At 37.8% G+C, this 5823-nt stretch overlaps 2 non-coding genes across 2 annotated transcripts; both read left to right on the forward strand.

Annotated features, from left to right (window-relative positions):
• The first annotated feature begins 225 nt into the window (after nucleotides 1-225).
• Nucleotides 226-344, forward strand: LOC145887124 (5S ribosomal RNA). The gene has a single exon (XR_014398711.1). It is a non-coding gene; the product is annotated as a 5S ribosomal RNA (ribosomal RNA).
• A 139-nt stretch (nucleotides 345-483) lies between these two features.
• Nucleotides 484-602, forward strand: LOC145884884 (5S ribosomal RNA). Its single transcript, XR_014396464.1, has one exon. It is a non-coding gene; the product is annotated as a 5S ribosomal RNA (ribosomal RNA).
• The last annotated feature ends 5221 nt before the right edge of the window (nucleotides 603-5823 follow it).

The following is a 5823-nucleotide window of genomic DNA, read 5'->3' on the forward strand; positions in this document are numbered from 1 at the left end:
CAGCAAAATGGTACTTACTGAGTGACTCAAACATGACTTAGACCTTGAATTTGAAAAACTGTTTATTTCTGTATTTCATGATTGCAACTTGCTGAAAAGTGTCAACAATGTTCCTTTCATCGAGTTTAAACAGTACAGCAAAATGGTACTTACTGAGTGACTCAAACATGACTTAGACCTTGTTTTTGAAAAACGGTTTATTTCTGTATTTCACGATAGCAACTTGCTTACGGCCATACCAGCCTGGGTACGTCCGATCTCGTCTGATCTCGGAAGCTAAGCAGGGTCGGGCCTGGTTAGTACTTGGATGGGAGACTGCCTGGGAATACCAGGTGCTGTAAGCATTTTGTCCATGAGGGTGTGCTCTTGCACTATTTCATCAGCAACACTGCCTTGTAGTAAGCATTTAATGATGAATTGACTAAATGTCTGTTTTATCAGACTCACTTTGACTATATATGTTGTAGCAAGAGATTGTTTGTCGCTTACGGCCATACCAGCTTGGGTACGCTCGATCTCGTCTGATCTCGGAAGCTAAGCAGGGTCGGGCCTGGTTAGTACTTGGATGGGAGACCGCCTGGGAATACCAGGTGCTGTAAGCATTTTGTCCACGAGGGTGTGCTCTTGCACTATTTCATCAGCAACACTGCCTTGTAGTAAGCATTTAATGATGAATTGACTAAATGCAGCTTCCTGCCTTTTTAATAGGATCAAATTTCCTTGTGTTTTCAATTAGCATCTGACTTGTATTTATAAGACAAATAAGAATATTGTTGCTGAATGCAGCTTGTGTGTGCTTTGTGCTCCTTTGCCCTGTTCAAATGATGAAAGGAAATAAAGTTTGTATTTTATCCAACTACCTGTGCTAAAAAGTGATGGGAACAGTGTTTGTAATTTCTTCTACTTTTTCAGTGACACAAAGTTCAAGCTGCTTATCTAATTGGTGAAAATGCAATGTCTGTTTATCACACTCACTTTGACTATATATGTTGTAGCAAGAGATTGTTTGTCGCTTACGGCCATGCCAGCCTGGGGGCGCTAATCCTTGATTGGAGAAGTGACGACAGGTGCGAGTAATTGAGCTGTGAGTGTTTGCTTGAGAGTGTTTGCTCGAGAGCTATTTTCGTTTCTTTTTTGGATTTTGCAATATAATTTATTGTTTTTTCATTTGGATAGTTTTTAGTTTTGTTTAGTTTTCCCCCCCTGCAGTTTTGCTGCCTGGGGGAGGTTTTTTCGCTTTCATTTTTGATTTACAATGACGGACAACATGGCAACGACAAACGGAACGGACAAAGACAACGAAAATGCGCAACGGAAGGAAAACGAAAATAAAGAAGGAATGAAATATGGCAAAGAATACACGGTGGCAATTGAGTTGGTGGGAGTAGAAAAGATGACGACGATGGAATTACTGCTAGCAATTAAGGAGATGTGTGGATAGGTGGTGGGATGCCGAATGAAAGGCGAGAAGAAGTATGAAATTACGATGAAAAACGAAAAAGGTAAAGAACGGCTAATGGACGGTTTACGGATAAAGGACACCAGGATTCTGGCGAGAGATGTGAATGTAAATGAATTGGTGGTGTCTTTTATGAATCTCCCGGTATACATCGAAGACAAAGTTATACTGGACAAGCTGAGTAGCTGGGGAGTAACGGCCGTCTCGGAGATAAGGAGGAGAGTTTGGCCTGGAACGGAGGTGGTTGACGGAACACGGTTTTGTAAAGTTAAATTTACGGAAAAAGTAAAATCATTGCCATATTCCACAAAAATTGAGACGCTGGAGGGAGCTGAATACTTCAGGGTGATCCATGACAAGCAGGTCAGAGTTTGTCGATTGTGCATACAACCTGGGCACATAGTTAAAGATTGCCCTGAATTCAAGTGTTTCAAGTGCGGCAATCAAGGCCATTATGCGAGAGAGTGTGTCGGAGAGAAGGAAAGGAATGTTTGTGGAAGATGCAGAAAGAGATTGGCGGAGTGCAACTGTGGAGAAGTTATGACTGAAGAGGGGAGTCAAGTACTATTCGAGGAAGCAGTTGTATCATCGCAAGAAGGAGAAGAAGATGGAGGAGAGGACGTGGTGGAAGGTGGAGAGACGGAGGAAGGAAGAAGGGAGAAGAAGGAAGACCAGAAGATTAACGAAATTGGGAGCAGTATGGACTCGGAAATAAGAAGATGGAGTTTTCAGGAGGAGAGGGGACGTGGACTGGGGGGAAGCACGGGGGACTCACGGGTTTTGGGGGAAAGCACAGCACAAACAAGTACCTCGGGGGGTGAAGAAATGGAGAGGGTTTTAAGTTTAGTGACAATAACAGAGACGGGTATGAACACGGGGAGCACAACGACGACTACACATGAGACGGAGATGAACACGGGGAGCACAACGAACATTCCAGAAACGGCGAGGAACACGGTGAGCACAACGAACATTCCAGAATCGGCGATGAACACGGGGAGCACTACGAACATTCCAGAAACGGCGATGAACACGGGGAGCAAAACGGACGAGGGTGTAAAGAAGAAAAGTTGGCTGGATGAAATGGACTTGGAGGAGATATCGGACTCGGATGATGGGGAAAAGTTTGAAAGAATGAGAGGAGGATACAGGAAGAGGAAAGCAGCGGAGGGGTGGGAGAGCAAGGGTGGAAGAGGAAAGAAACTGGATAAAAGGTAGAGGATAATGAAATTATATTTTATTATTTTATTATTTATTAGTATGGTCAAAATAATGTCGATAAATGCAAATGGTGTGAGAACAATAGGAAAATTTAATAGAATAGTACAAATGAGGGATTCTGATATTTTATGTATTCAAGAGACTCACTGGGATAATATGTGTGTTTTAGAAGTACGAAAAATATGGAGGGATTTTATGTATGTAAACAATGGCAGGGGGAATTCATGTGGGGTTGCAATTTTATTAAAGAAGGATGTAGTAGAAAATGTGAAGAAGATATATAATGATAATAATGGGAGGATTTTAATTTTAGATTTTGAGTATATGAGTAGGGTTTTTAGGATTATAAATATTTATGCGCCGAATAATGAAATAGAGAGAAGGAATTTATTTTTAGAATTAGGGAAATGGTGCAAGGGTAACTGTATTTTAGTTGGGGATTTTAATGTAAAAATGGACAGACTAGATATGACAAGGGGAGCTATTTTTAGAAGTGACGTATCTAGGGGGGTTTTAAGGAAGATGATGTTTGAAAACAATTTGATTGATATATGGAGGGAGGAGAATCCGAATAAGAGAGAATTTTCTAGAAGGCAGGTGGTTTTAGGGGAATTAAAACAGACACGGATAGATTTGGTTTTAGTAAATGAAGGGTTAAGGAATTTTATGAAGGATATTAAATATATTTTTACAACTTTTAGTGATCATGCTGGGTTAACATTTTCGGTGGGGTTAGATAAGGAAAGGAAAGGGGGGGGAATATGGTGTATGAATGCAGGGTATCTAGGTGATGAGGAATACGGGAAACAACTTAAATCTTTGATAGAACATGAAATGGAGGATAAGCAAAAAGGGAATGATAAGTGCAAGTGGTGGGAAAATGTTAAGGAAAAAATAAAAGGTTTTAGTATTAGATTTGCAAGGAAGAAGAGGAGTAGGATGACAAGAGAAGAAAATTATTTAAGAACAAAATTGAATGAAGAAATGAGGAAAAGTGATAGTGATCCTAATTATAATATTGAAAGGTTTTTAGATTTAAAAGCAAAATTGAGCAAATGTGAAATAGAGAAGTGTAAGGGTGCAATTATTAGAAGTAGTGCAAAATATGTTTTAGAAGGGGAGAAATGTACCTCATTTTTTCTTGGTTTAGAAAAAACTAAACAGACGAAATCATATATTAGTGCGATTGAAAATGTAAAGGGTGAAGTGGTAAATGATTATGTTGAGATATTAGAAACTGTACAGAATTTTTATAAGGATTTATTTAAGAAAGGGGAGGTGGATGAGGGGTGTGTAAAAGAGATTTTAAGTAGTGTGGATGTGCAAATTGGTGTTGAGGATAAGCAAATGTGTGATAGGAAGATAACAATGGATGAAGTGAAAGATGCAATTAAGGGTTTACAAATAAATAAAAGTCCTGGAGTAGATGGACTAATTGCAGAGTTTTATAAAATGTATGAAAGTATTTTAGCACCTATTTTATTAGAAGTATATCAATATATGGAAGACAATAATACTGTTTCAGATTCCATGGTGACAGGGCTGATATGGATTTTATATAAAAATAAGGGGAGCAAACTGAAACTAGAAAATTATAGGCCAATTAGTTTATTAAACTCAGATTATAAGATTTTAGCTAAGATACTGGCAAATAGGATGAAGATGGTTTTAAATGATATTATAGCACCTACACAAAATTATAGTGTGCCTGGAAGAGATATAGCAGATACCATAACTACACTTAGAGATGTGATAAATAAAACGAATAGCGACAAGATGGGGGGGATTGTTTTAAGTATAGATTTTAATAAAGCTTTTGACAGGGTGGAACATGATTTTATGTTTAGGGTACTGGAAAAGTATGGGTTTGGAAATGGTATAATAAGATGGATAAAATTATTATATAGAAAGGCTAAAAGTAGGGTTAAATGTAATGGGGTTTTAACAGATTCTTTTATTCTTGAGAGGTCAGTGAGACAGGGGTGCCCTTTATCAGCTTTATTGTTTGTTTTATCGGTAGAACCCTTAGCGGCATACCTTAAAAAAGATAATTTTATAAATTGTGTAGAGACTCCGCAAGGAGGTTTTAGTTTAATTCATCAATATGCAGACGATACCACAATTACAGTCAGAGATGAGGGAAGTGTTAAAAGGGTGATGGAGTGTTTTAAAGTATATGAGAAAGCCTCAGGAGCTAAAGTGAATATGGAGAAATCAGTAATAATGTATGTTGGGAAGAATAATGAGGGGACTTTTGCTTTTAAGGTGGTAAATGATTATTTTAAGGTGTTAGGTGTGTTTTTAGGGGTGAAGGAACAAGAAGCTAGGGATCTGACATGGAGTGGGGTTATAAACAAAGTTAGGAAGGTAGTAAATATGTGGAGGGGGAGGGCTTTGAAATTAAAAGGGAAAGTAATTGTTGTAAATTCCTTGCTGATGTCAATTTTTATTCATGTCATGAACGTTTTAGATGTACCAGAATGGGTTTTATCTGAAATGAATACGATTTTAGTTGATTTTTTATGGGATGGGAAAGGAGCGAAAATTTATTTTAAAACATTGATTGCAGGTTATGAGGAGGGGGGTTTGAAGTTGGTGGATTTAAATGTAAGGAAAAAAGCAATTAGAGTTAAAATGGTACGGAAATATTTATATGGTGAACTAGATTATGGATGGAAAAGATTTTTTAAGGAGTATTTGCAGGAGGTTGGGAGGATGGGGGACAATGGTTTATTGATGTGCATGAAAAAAGAAATGTTAAGTAATATACCATTGTTTTATAGAGAAGTGTTTGAGGCTTGGGGGGAGTTTTTACCAAATATTTATTATGAGTGTACCATTTTAGACAATATTTTAAATCAGCCAATTTTCTTAAATCCCAAGATACAATATAATAATAAGATGTTGTTTTGTAAATATTTTATGAGGGCTGGGATGAGACAGATTGGGGATATTTTATACAAGGTCATTCCAGGGTTTCTTCCTGTACAAGCGATTTATGATAATGTTTGTGAAGTAGAAGATGAAATAAGCAAAACTACAGTAGAAAATATGTATAAGAGAATTTTAGGGTGTATTCCTGAAGAATGGGTGCTTTTAATAAATACAGAGGTGGTTGAGAGAGCTAAGGGTTTACCGGTTTT

Source organism: Salmo salar, chromosome 08, assembly GCF_965601325.2.
Source record: "Salmo salar chromosome 08, fSalSal1, whole genome shotgun sequence".
Lineage (NCBI taxonomy): Eukaryota > Metazoa > Chordata > Actinopteri > Salmoniformes > Salmonidae > Salmo > Salmo salar.